This window comes from Sciurus carolinensis, chromosome 1 (genome assembly GCF_902686445.1).
Source record: "Sciurus carolinensis chromosome 1, mSciCar1.2, whole genome shotgun sequence".
Taxonomy (NCBI): Eukaryota; Metazoa; Chordata; class Mammalia; order Rodentia; family Sciuridae; genus Sciurus; species Sciurus carolinensis.
This window is the reverse complement of record NC_062213.1, coordinates 61,885,180-61,899,472: the sequence shown is the minus strand read 5'-3', so window position 1 is coordinate 61,899,472 and position 14,293 is coordinate 61,885,180. Positions and strand designations below refer to the sequence as shown.

Sequence of the window (14,293 nt, the reverse complement as noted above, 5' to 3'; positions counted from 1 at the left end):
GGTGGGTGACTGTGAACCATAGATTTTTTAAAATTTTTTATTTTTTATTTCTTCTTTTTTTTCTCACTCAATTTTCCTTTATTTACCTATTTCCTCCAAGTCTCTTTCTCCTTTTCTCATGCTAAAGACCAACTTCTTTTGATCCCACTCTTACTCTTCTCTTGTGCTGGTACCTCTTTATACTCACTTCATATCCCATTAATAGTTACATCCTATAACCCTCCCCTTCCTCTTCATCCACCACTGGAAGTTGTAGAGTCCACTGCAAGTCTATTGGCTATACTGCAGATAGTAATCAAACTCATCCTGTTTATTACAATACTGTTAATGTCTTTATAGGGGCTATCTGGTTTAGGGCTGTATACTGTTTGTACTAGGTGTTGCTAATAATGCTCTCCCCCTCAAAGGAGACCTGCAGGGTCACTATAACTACAGAGGGGAAGTTGCAGTACCTCAGTTCTTCAATGCTAGAGAAGAAGATACAGGAACAACATGAAAAAACAGGGGAAGAAAGTGTCCCTAACAAACCAAGATGTTATTTTGATAGGATCCAATGACAGCATGGCAGTAGAAACAACAGAAAAGGAGTTTAGAATCTACATAATAAAAATGATCCATGAAGCAAAAGATAAGACAGCAAATGCAGGCAATGCATGATCACTCTGATAAACACCTAAAAGAGCAAATGCAAGAATCAAAAGAGCACTTCAATAAAGAGACAGAGATTCTGAAAAATAAAACAAATACTTGAAAGAAACAATAAACCAAATTTAAAACTCAATGGAAAGCATCACCAACAGAATAGATCTTGTGAAAGACAGAAATCTCAGACAATGAAGACAAAATATTTAATCTTGAAAATAAAGTTGACCAAACTGAGAAGATGGTAAGGAATCATGAATGGGAACCTCCAAGAATTATGGGATATCATGAAAAGACCAAATATAAGAATTATTGGGATTGAGGAAGGCACAGAGATACAAACCAAAGGAATGAACAATCTGTTCAACAAAATAATATCAGAAAATTCCCCAAACCTGAAGGATGAAATGGAAAATCAAATGAGAGGCATACAGAACACCAAATGCACAAAATTACAACACATTCACACCAAGGTACATTATAATGAAACTACCTCACATACAAAATAAAGACAGGATTTTAAAGGCTACAAGAGAAAAGCATCAAATTACACATAAGGGGAAGCCAATACAGATATCAGTAGATTTCTCATCCCAGATAGTAAAAGCTACGAAGGCCTGGAATAATAAATTTCAAGCTCTGAAAGAACATGATGCCAACTAAGAATCTTATATCCAGCAAAACTAACCTTCATATTTGATGATGAAATAAAATCTTTCCACAAAAAACAAAAGTTAAAAGAATTTACAAACAGAAAGCCTGTGCTACAGAACATTCTCAGCAAAATATTTCATGAGGAGGAAGTGAAAAACAATAATACAAGTCAACAAAGGGAAGAACTATCCTAAAGGAAAAGCCAATCAAAGGAGAAACCAAGTCAAGTCAAAAACCAAAAATAAGCCAAACTGACCAGGAATACAAATCATATCACAATAATAACCCTGAATGTTAATGGCCTAAACTCATTAATCAAAAAACACAGACTGGCAGATTGGATTAAAAAGAAAGACCCAACAATATGCTGCCTTCAAGAGATTCACCTCACAGAAAAAGACATCCACAGATTAAAAGTGAAAGGATGGGGAAAAACATACCACACACATGGACTCAGTAAAAAAGCAGGGGTCTCCATCCTCATTATCAGATAAAGTGGACTTCAAACCTAAGTTGGTCAGAAGGGATAAGAAGAACATTTCATACTGCTTCAAGAAAGAATAAAACCAGCCAGACATAACAATTTTAAATATTTATGCAACAATGGAGCATCTATGTACATCAAACAAGCCCTTCTCAATTTCAAGAATCAAATAGACCACAACACAATAATACTGGGTGACTTTAACACACTGCTCTCATCACTGGATAGATCCTCCAAACAAAAACTAAACAAAGAAACTACAGAATTAAATAACACAATCAATGATATAGACTTAATGGACATGTACAGAGTATTTCATCCATCACTGAATATACTTCCTTCTCAGCAGCTCATGGATCCTTCTCCAAAATAAACCATATGCTATGCCACAAAGAAGCCATTAATAAATACAAAAAAATAGAGATACTACCTTGTATTCTATCAGACCATAATGGAATGCAATTAGAAATCAATAATAAAATAAAATACAAAAACTACCCCTACACCTAGAGACTAAATAATATGCTATTGAATGATACAATGATAACAGAAGACATCAGGGAGGAAATAAAAAAATTCTTAGAGGTAAACGAGAACAACGACATAACATCAAAATCTCTGGGACACTGTAAAAGCAATGCCAAGAGGAAAGTTCATTGCATTGAGCTCATACATTAAAAGAATAAAAAAATCAACAACCAAATGACATAACATTACATCTCAAAGCCCTAGAAAAAGAAGAACAGGTCAACACCAAAAGTAGAAGACAGGATATAATTAAACTCAGAGCTAAAATCAATGAAACTGAAACAAGAGAAACAATTCAAAAAATTGACAAAACAAAAAGTTGGTTCTTTGAAAAAGTAAACAAAATTGATAAACCCTTAGCCACACTAACAAAGAGAGCGAAAACTCAAATTACTAAAATTCATGATGAAAAGGAAAAATCACAACAGACACCACTAAAATACATAACCTAATTAGAATCTACTTTGAAAATCTATACTCCAACAAAATAGAAAGTATCAAAGACATTGATAAATTTTTAGAGACATATGATCCTCCCAAACTGAATCAGGAAGATGTACACAATTTAAACAGATCAATTTCAAACACCGAAATAGAAGAAGCCATCAAAAGCCTACCAACCAAGAAAAGTCCAGGACCAGAAGGATTCTCAGCCGAAGTCTACAAGACCTTCAAAGAAGAACAAATACCAATACTCCTCAAAGTATTCCAGGAAATAGAAAAGGAGGGAATCCTTCCAAACTCGTTCTATGAAGCTAGTATCATTCTGATACCAAAACCAGACAAAGACATATCAAGGAAAGAAAACTTTAAACCAATATCCCTGATGAACATAGATGCAAAAATCCTTAACAAAATTCTGGCAAATCATACAAAAACATATTAAAAAGATAGTGCACCATGATCAAGCGGGGTTTATCCCAGGGATGCAAGGTTGGTTCAACATCCGGAAATCAATAAATGTAACTCGTCACATCAATAGACTTAAAGTTAAGAATCATAAGATTATTTCAATAGATGCTAAGAAAGCATTTGATAAAATACAGTACCCCTTCATGCTTAAAACACTAAAAAAAATAGGGATAATAGGAACATACCTCAACATTGCAAAGCTTATATATGCTAAGTCCACCGCCAACATCATTCTAAATGGAGAAAAACAAAGTATCCCCTCTAAAAACTGGAACAAAGCAGGGATGCCCTCTTTCACCACTTCTACTTAACATCATCCTTGAAACACTAGCCAGAGCAATTAAACGGACCAAAGAAATTAAAGGGATTTGAATAGGAAAAGAAGAACTCAAGCTATCACTATTTACTGATAACATGATTCTATATTTAGAGGATCCTAAAAACTCTACCAGGACACTTCTAGAACTAATAAATGTATTCAGCAAAGTGGCAGGATATAAAATCAATATGTGTAAAACTAATGCATTTCTATTCATAAGTGATGAATCCTCTGAAAGAGAAATTAGGAAAACCACTCCATTCACAACAGCCTCAAAAAATTAAAATAATATAATATACTTAGGAATCAATCTAACAAAAGAGTTGAAAGACCTCTACAATTAAAACTACAGATAACTAAAGAAAGAAAATAACAAAAACCTTAGAAGATGGAAAGATCCCCCATGTTCTTAGATAGGCAGAATTAACATTGTCAAAATGGTCATTCTACCAAAGGCACTGTACAATTCAATTGCAATTCAATGCAATTAAAATCCCAATGACTTCCTCATAGAAATAGAGAAAGCAATCATGAACTTCATCTGGAAGAATAAGAGACCTCAAATAGTCAAAACAACCCTGAGCAGAAAGAGTGAAGCAGGAGGTATCACAATACCAGACCTTAAACTATACTACAGAGCAATAGTAACAAAAATGGCACCAAAATAAATAGGCAGACCAATGGCACAGAACAGAAGACACAGAGACAAAAATACAGTTATCGCATATTAGACAAAGGAGCCAAAAACTACAGTTATCGTATATTAGACAAAGGAGCCAAAAACACACGATGGAGAAAAGATAGCCTGCTCAACAAATGGTGCTAGGAAAACTGGAAATCCATATGCAAGAAAATGAAATTAAACCTCTATCTTTCACCCTACACAAAACCCAACTCAAAATGGATCAAGGACTTAAGAATTAGACCAGAGACGCTGTACCAAATAGAAGACAAAGTAGACTCAAATCTTCATCATGTCGGCTTAGGATCAGACTTCCTTAACAAGACTCCCAAAGCACAAGAAATCAAAGCAAAAATCAATAAATGGAATGGACTCAAACTAAAAAGCTTTTTCTTTTTTTTTTTTTTTTCTTTTTTTTTTTTTTTTTGCGGTGCTGGGGATCGAACCCAGGGCTTTGTGTTTGCAAGGCAAGCACTCTACCAACTGAGCTATCTTCCCAGCCCCTAAAAAGCTTTTTCTTAGCAAAGAATACAATCAATGTGAAAAGAGAGCCTACAGAGTGGGAGAAAATTTTTTCCACACACACTTCAGAGAGAACACTCCAAAATTTATAAAAGAACATACAAAACTTTACACTAAAATACAAAGAACCCAATCAATAAATGGGCCACGGAACTGAGCAGACGCTTCACAGAAGAAGATATTCAGGGATTAATAAATATATGAAAAAGTGTTCGACATCTCTAGTAATCAGAGAAATGCAAATTAAAACAACTCTAAGATTTCACCTTATTCTAATTAGAATGGCTATTATCAAGAACACAATAATAAATGTTGGCATGGATGTGGGGACAAAGGTACACTTTTACATATGGTGGAGTTCCAAATTGGTATAGTCACTCTGGAAAGCAGTATGGAGATTCCTCAGAAAACTTGGACTGGACCCACCTTTTGACCCAGTTATCCCACTCCTCGGTTTATACCCAAAGGACTTAAAATTAGCATACTACAGTAACACAGCCACATCAATGTTTATAGCAGTTCAATTTACGATAGCTAAATTGTGGAACCAACCTAGATGCCCTTCAACAGATGAATGGATAAAGAAACTGTTGTATATATACAGAATGGAATATTATTCAACCATAAAGAATAATAATATGGCATTTATAGATAAATGGATGGAATTGGAGATATCATGCTAAGTGAAATAAGCCAATCCCAAAAAATCAAAGGCCAAATGTTCTCCCTGATAAGTGGATGATGATACATAATGAGGGTTGGGGGTGGGGGGCAGTGAGAGAAGAATGGAGAAACTTTAGATTACGTAGAGGGAAATGAGAGGGAGGAGGGGCAGGGGTATGAAAGATGATGGAATGAAACAGACATCATTACCCTATGTACATGTATGATTACACAAAAGGTATGAGTCCACATTGTGCACAACCGGAGAAACAAAAAGTTGTACCCCATTTGTGTACAATAATCAAAATGTAGTCTGGGGGCTGGGGAGATAGCTCAGTCGGTAGAGTGCTTGCCTTGTAAGCACAAGGCCCTGGGTTCAATCCCCAGCACCCAAAAAAAAAAAAAAATGTAGTCTGTAAAAATAAAAATAATAATAATAATAAAAAAGAAACATCTTCACAGAAGTGACATGAATAAAATGATCAAACTCAGACAATTTCATAAAAATATGCATTACTTTCTAGCAAACAGTCTCACTTTGGAAAGTAAATTTCACTTATTTTTTAATATACACACCAAGAAAAGGCAGAACAATTTCCACTCAGAAGAGGAAAAAAAAACCACATCAATGTTTTCTGTCTCCTTTAACATATAAAAAAATTTTATGAAATTATAGCAACTATTATTTCTGCCTAGTCCCAAGCAAAACACTTCATTTTACATATGTATGTAATAATATATATAATACATATATTTATTATATATCATGTATATTTATTAATAATATATTATTTAATAAGTTCTGAAGCAAAAATATCTACAAATTAGCACTTATTTACTCCATACTTACAATACCTTAGAACCTAATCAAAGCCTTGTTAACTGTAACTTTATCCCCAATTCTAACTACAATTAAGTTTTTAAGACAATAGCAATTGTATAGCCTTAAATTAAAGAGGGGCAAGAGGTGCTATGCAAAGGTACACTGACATGAATAAGAAATAAGTTGATGGGCTGGGGTTGTAGCTCAATGGTAGAGCACTTGCCTAGTACATTGAGGCCCTGAGTTCGAGTCTCAGCACCACATAAAAATAAATAAATAAGATAAAGGTATTGAGTTCATCTACAACTAAGAAAATTAAAAAAAAAAAAAAAGTTGACAATCTGTCTGCCAGGGATGATTTAGAAAGTAACAGCAGGTTTGAGTACTCAGAAACAGATGTTTAGGAGTATCTGGCATAAGAACAAACCACGTATATATCTCATATGGCTTATAATAATGCTTGCAGTTTATAAGATTGACATTGAGTCACAATGAAGCATTCTTTATGCTCATAATGGTGGTGTTTTCTATTTAAGTATATGAAAAATGTATGTCATAACTTTAAGGAAAAAAAATCTATCCAAAATTGTTTTAAATAAAGTGCTCATTTCTAAAAAGCAGTAAATCCTCTGCAACAGGAAAATGAGTACAAACAACTGATTCTCTGAAAACTATGGTTAACTAATTTTTACCTTCTGTATCTTTTTCAAAATTTCTATGACTACTTAAATCAATATCTCATAATCCGTGGTGTTAACTGAAAGCAATGTGTGTTTGGGATGGGAAGTAATATTTCAGTGACTAGACATTAGAATCACCCAAGAAACTTTTTAAAACACTGGTTCAAGATCCTCAACCAATTTTTATGGATGTAATGTCTATTACAGTTTGTGATATTTCTCTCTAATTCTCAGTGATTTAAATGCAACCAAGCCTACTGTACTTTGTCACAGAAAGCAGGTTTTCCAGGTGACTATTTTGGTAAGAGTCAAATTAAGAATTTATGGTGTATTACTGTTGATTCACTTTGAATTAAAATATACATTGCAAAAAAAATTAGTTTAACCAGAAATTCTGATATAATTAGTGTAGATAGAGTTGGGCATCAGAACTTATAAAGCTCCCCAGGAGAGCCTGATGCTCAGCTTGAGATTGAAACCACTTAAAATAGCTTTCTTCATGACATCTTTAAAAACTGTTAAGGAATCTTTAGGAGGGGTAGGGTAAGCAGCATTTCCCAAATTTATCTTCAAATCCTTTATCCCATGAACAACCTATAACATGTCTTAGGTAACTCTTCAGCTGCAAATCAAGGTAAATATTAAGTTTAGAATCAAGTTGTATAACTTTCCAAACTTTATAAAAGTTCAAATGTGTTTAGGGGAGGGGAGGTGAAAGAAGAAAGCAAAGAAGGGCTAAACTTTTATACTGCCATCATAATTTTTATTGCATTAAAACTTTCAAATGAAAGATTTTAATTTTAACTAAAAACTTTCAATTAATTTAAACTATGTATATAATAAGCTTGTTACACAAGAGTCCAAATGTTGTGAAAGCTAATACCAAAAACAAAGACATACTGCCCTCTAATGGTTCAAGTTTTACCTACACTGTACCAGAAAGATTATGATAAATAAAATTATATTATTTTATAAATGAAAAAATTAGATTAAGGACCAAAAGAGAAAAATAAGATTTCAATGTTGGAAGCAACTGAGCTCATAAGAATAATTATGACTGCTATCTTCATATTCAAGACTCAATTATTGGGTCTGAGATTGTGGCTACTAATAGTGGTAGAGTTCTTGCTCTACCACTCATATGTGAGTCACTGGGTTCAATTCTCAGCACCACACATAAATAGAATGAAAAAAATAAAGGTCCATCAACATCTAAAAAAATTTTTTAAAAGGTTGGGGATGTCGCTCAGTGGTTAAGTGCCTCTGGGTTCAATCCCTGGCACCCCCCCCCCCAAAAAAAAAAGACTCAATTATCAAGCCATTTTCAAACTACTTTATTTGCCTATGCATGTGTAAATTAAGATAAAAAATTTCCTCTATGCATTACACAACAGCCTTCTCTAATACAGTTTCTTTTCAAGTCAGTCTATGGCAATAGTATTCAAACTTAAATTTTCATAGTCATAAAAGGATTTGTAATTTTACATTATTTGGATATAATTTAATTATATCTAAAATTTTGCATTAGAAGCTTAAGTACTTGCTTCCACAAACAAAAAGGATACAGTTTCTGGTTTACTGGAAATATTGACATTTTTAAATTAAGTTGTATGTTACTCCTTTAAATTGTATTCAAAGAAATCTAATCTAGGTTGAAATCTAAGTTGATATTCACCCTCATCTACTTAAAAATACATAAACCTTGTTAATGTATCAGAAATTTACATCACCTTTATCTTCTTCAACTTGTATTTTATTCCACTGTTTATACAGAATTTTAACCTGTGATTATTTTGTGACTGTGTGTCTTTTTTTAAATATTTTTCTAGTTTGTAGATGAACACAACACCTTTCTTTCTTTCTTTCTTTTTATGTGGAGTTGAGGGTTGAACCCAGTACCTCTCAAGTGCAAGGCAAGCACTCCACCACTGAGATACAACCCTAGTCCCTGTGCCTGCAAGTCTTTTATTACTCATTCCATCACATTCTATGCAGTGGAATGTGCATATTAATTAAAATTTATATAGTTTGTTGGGGGGTTGTTTTGTTAGTTTTTTTTTTTTTTTTTTTTTCAGTGCTGGAAAATGAACACAACCTCACAGATGCTACTAGGTACACAGACCCACCGAAGTTTGCATTTTCTGTGATAGTAAGTATGTAAGTTAAAATAGAAGTGTACCATGAGCCAATACTGCAATTATTATTAGCAGATAATGGAATATAAATATTATAAATTTTGATCAATTATTTTTAAACAAAAAGTAAAATCTTATAGACATGAAACTCAGTGAAAATGGATAGATCTTTTTTAAAATTTATATTAATATATACAAAAATTTTTCTTACTGTTAAAATAGATAGTTCTCAATTCTGTTCTTATTTCAGTTTTATTAGATACAATCACTGAGAAACATTATTCATATTCAGAAGTAAACCACACCTAAACTTTTGTTATAGTAAGGTCACACAATTTCTTCTATGTAAAAACCTACATGGTGATCTACCATCGAAAATCACTTTACGTTTGGGGAAGGGTGGGGCACTGGGGACGGGAAGGACAGTAGAATGAGACAGACATTATTACCCTATATACATGTATGATTACACTACTGGTGTAACTCAGCATAACGTACAGCCAGAGGAATGAGAAGCCATGTTCCATCTGTGTACAATGTGTGAAAATGCATTCTACTGTCATGTACAGCCAATTAGAAGAAATTTTTTTAAAAAAAAATTTTTATTTTAATGATGCATCAACTGATGACTCAATTAGGTCTTCTTTTAATTTGTTAGAAACAAAGAACTAGAAACTACCTGACCTGCAATCCAATGCGTTATGAGTTTACCACAATTATTCAACTTCTCAATTTCTGGGAAGTATTTCAAAACAGCACTACCAAGATTTATCAAGTGACTATTAATTATACCTGTTATTCTTTCACTTAGCAATTTAATTTAATATACTCGGAAAGGGTAGAAAAATAAAACTATTGATTTCAGTACCCCCTGAGACAAAGTTTGTTTTTGAAAAGTTTTTGTATTATTATACATTTTAAATATATTTTTATCAAAACTTTAGAGCATCAGACTTGATTCAGTTTAAGGTAAACAACCACTGTCAACTAATTGCCAAATTAGGTTACCAAAAAATGTCTGCCATTATTCTCAAGACAAATACGTTTATGTTTCATAAAGCAAGACTCAAATATATGTTATACAAGAGACAGAGCAAAAGGCTAAAAGAAAAAGAAATAAAGGTATACTGAGCAGATAGAAACAAAAAGCAGTTAAATGGTATCCTGATACCAGACAAAGTAGAATTCAAGATAAAAGGTATTAATGGAAAGACATTTTTAATGCTAAAATCTACAATTCTCAAATAACACACAGCAGTTATGAATATCTTTGTTCCATATAATACAGCAACCACTTTCATGAAACAAAAACTACAGACATTACAAGGAGATAAGGTGGGAAGTACACAAATACTAAGACATTTTACACATCATTCTCAGTACAGAACAGACCAAGTAGACAAAAGGAAAGTAAGGATAGAGAATATCAAAGCAACAAAATCTTATGGATTATCTTTTTTTTTAAGTGAATATACAATCTATTTAACATTCAAACTTCATTAAGACATGTACAATATGGCAATTTTACTGGGGGTTTCACCCTACCTAGGATATGATTGCTTATTGGGGCTTAGCAACAGGGTCCAGTTCACACTTAGCACTAATTAAATACTTCACTGAATAAACACAATACCAAACAAAATGCATTCAAATGCTTTCTAAAAAATCAATTTTAAAGGTCTTTCTATTCAGGCTAATGACAAACACAATAAAGGCAGATATGCTAGTTTAACATAATTGGCTTATTTTATACAGTACTTTTATCTTTATACAGCACTTATATCTTTAGTCCACAAGTATATTATTAAATGAAAGAGAACATCTCATACAACCTTCTCTACAGAACTAGGAAATAAATTTCTAAGAAAAAAAGATTTTCCAGACCCCCATCTTTTATACCCACCCCAACAGTCAAACTCTAAAGAGGATAAAGCCAATGACTTTCCTCACAAGAGCTCACTACTTATGTCGCTTTGCAATCAAAATCTATATTATTGATCCATTATAAGCACTGAGACAAAATGCAGCACAATGCACACTGTTATCTCCTACTCAGCAACAGTGAGCACTGTATTCAAATTTATCTCATCCCAGGAATTAGATTAGGTCAGCTACATTCATGGGCATTTCCTCCACTATAGTATTGTAGAAAGACTCGATGTAATGAAGAATCCTCTTGTCTTCTTCAGTAACAAAGTATATAGCCACACCTCTCCTTCCAAATCAACTCCCTTTGCCAATTCTGTGAATACAGTTTTCACAACTGGTAGGTAGACCATAGTTTATAACCAAAGATACTTGTTGCACATCAATTCCACAAGCCAACAAATCAATAGTGAACAGAACTTGGTTTGACCCTGATTGGAATTCCCTCATGATAACATCTCTCTCTTTTGATCCATGTCACCATGCAGAGCAAAAACTGTGAAATCCCTGGCATGCATCTTCTCTGAGTCAGTCCACTTTGTGCTGTGTATTGAGAAAAATAACAGCCCATGTAATGGCCAGTGTCTCATACAAGCCACGAAGTGTGTCCAAATTCCATTCCTTTCTTTCAGCATTAATGTAAAATGGTTTGATTCCTTCAAGAGTCAATTCTTCTTTCTTCACCAGAATTCAAATTAGATCGCTCATTTTTTTTGGCATTGTAGCAGAAAGCAACATAACCTGACTACTTGCATTTAATCTTTGGAAAATCTCATAGATTTGATCCTTAAACCCTTGGCTCAACATTTCAACTGCTTCATCCAAAACGAACATTTTGATCCATTATGGAGAAAGATATCTTCTGTTTAACATATCAAATGCTCTCCCTGGCATACCAACAACAATATGTGGTGCTTCAGCCCGCAGTTTTTGCATTTCATTTCGAACATTTGTTCCACCAATGCAGCCATGATAAGTTGCTCCTGTACTGTCTCCAAGTACCAAAATCACCTTTGGATCTGCTGAGACAGTTCTCTGGTGGGAGGCAATACTAGTGCTTGGGTCTCCTTGAACTCAATCTCCAACTGTTGCTGGATGGAAACAGCAAATGTAGCTGTCATGCCAGTACCTGACTCAGTTTGGGCAATCACATCATACCCTTTAAAACAGGGAATAAAAGCTCTCTGCTGAGCAGCTGAATTCTTCTCAAAACCATAAGCATAGATGACCCGAAGAAGAGACTCCTTTAAATTCATATTGTCAACGTTATCAACCATTTCATTCCATATGCTCTCCACCACACCATCAGGGTCCATTCCCTCTGGGCCTCCATGTTCTCTGTTATGATCACAGAGCCACCAGACATGATCCAAAGAACTACTCAGCGCCCAACTGAAAAGGTTTATGGACGATCTTTATGATCAAAATTTATACCCTTTATACTTCAAGTGCATATATGTAATACTATATTGATTCCACATTAAATCTCAAAGAACAAGAAAGTACCACAAAATACAATAATAATAAAAAAGTACCACAAAATAGAAATATTAAAAATAATAAATAGCCTTGGATCAAAATACAATTAGAATAAAATTTTAAAAGGCCCTTTTGTCTTGAAATTAAACCTTTTATCAAACAGTATTTACATGAAAGGGAAAATACAAACTAAAAAAAACTGAAAAAATTATAATGAAAATACATATTCAAATCCATATTACACATGTAGAGCAATAATCACAGAAAAATTCGAAGCCTTTACCAGTCCGATCAATAAAAATGAAAGTATTCAAATGAATTAAATTCAAACAGAAAAGATTTTTAAGTTATATATTATTACTAACTTGGTTTTAGAGTCTATTTGTTTTATTTGTTCTTATATATATTTATTTTGGGGATTAGATTGCAATTTCCTTTTCTATACCATGTTTACCAGGTTTAGATATTGATGTTAAACCCATTTTGTAAAATGATTCAGAAATTCCCCCTTCCATCTCTTACCTTTTTCTTATATACTACTAAGACTGTTGGTCTCCAAAACTGTGGGAGATAGGATTCCCCCATGACCCCAGGTAAGCCTGATGCTATTTTGTAGGTTTATTCCTTATTAACTTTCTCTAGGTTCTTTTCAAATGGACAAAGTACATTTAAACTTTCTATCACTACTGAGCCAATTTTGGAAAGCAACGTTTTCTAGGAAATTCACTATATCATCTAGGTTAACAAATTTATTTGTATAGAGGTCTGTGAAGTAATGTCATGAAAAATTTCCTCTGTTTCGATGGTCATTTTTGCCCTAATATTTCTCATTTGTGCCTTTGTTTGCTTGTTCTATTTTATAAATTTTTTTTAAATCAGGATTTTGAATCAAGTAGATATTTTCTATTCTCTACTTCCTTCATTTCTACTTTAATCTTCATTATTTCATTCTATTTTTAACTAGTTTTTAAAATGTTCAATCATCCTATATGCAATAGCAAAAATGTCACTTGTTGAGGTATATTTTTATATCTCTCAGGAGCACTCTAAAGCTTTTTTATTTCCTTTTTTATAGAATTATAATTTTTATTATTTTTTTAATTTAGCTTTTAATTTTTTATAGACTGCATTTTGATTCATTGTACCCAAATGGGGTACATCATTTTATTTCTATGGTTGTACACGATGTAGATTCACAACATTCATGTAATCATATATGTACATAGGGTAATGATGTCTGTCTCATTCCACTATTTTTCATACCCCCCTCCCCCTCATTTCCTTCTACATATTCTAAAGTTACCCCATTCTTCTCTCATTCCCCACTCCCCCACCCCCCATTATATATCGTTTTCCACTTATCAGGGAAAACATTTGGCCTTTGGTTTTTTGGGCTTGGCTTATTTCACTTAACATGATAATCTCCAATTCCATCCATTTATTTGCAAATGCCATAATATTATTCTTCTTTATGGCTGAATAGTATTGCATTGTGTATATATACCAGAATTTCTTTATCCATTCATCTGTTGAAGGGTACCTAGGTTGGTTCCTTTTTGCAGTGCTAGGAACTAAACCCAGCCCTCGTGACTGCTAGGCAACTCTTAACACTGAACTACATCCCCGAACCTTAAAACTTGATGTATTCTTGCACATTCTCAGTAGGTTTATTCCTCAGTATTTTATATTCTTTGTTATTATAAATGGAGTTTCTCTACCATTAGCTCTTCTATTCCCTGTGTGTTTGAAGGTTATTGATTCTAGGTGTTAGCTTTATTTTTTCCATATTTTTATTGGTTCATTATAGTTGGACATAATGGTAGGATTTGTTATTACATGTTCAT

The 14,293-nt window shown here is 33.3% G+C and overlaps 1 protein-coding gene and 1 pseudogene across 10 annotated transcripts in view; both read right to left on the bottom strand.

The window, feature by feature from the left end:
- The window catches only part of Stau2 (staufen double-stranded RNA binding protein 2), a 336,959-nt gene that overhangs the window by 245,500 nt on the left and 77,166 nt on the right, over window positions 1-14,293 (bottom strand). The window lies entirely within an intron of this gene.
- LOC124964686 (eukaryotic initiation factor 4A-II-like) lies at window positions 11,009-12,336 on the bottom strand (annotated as a pseudogene).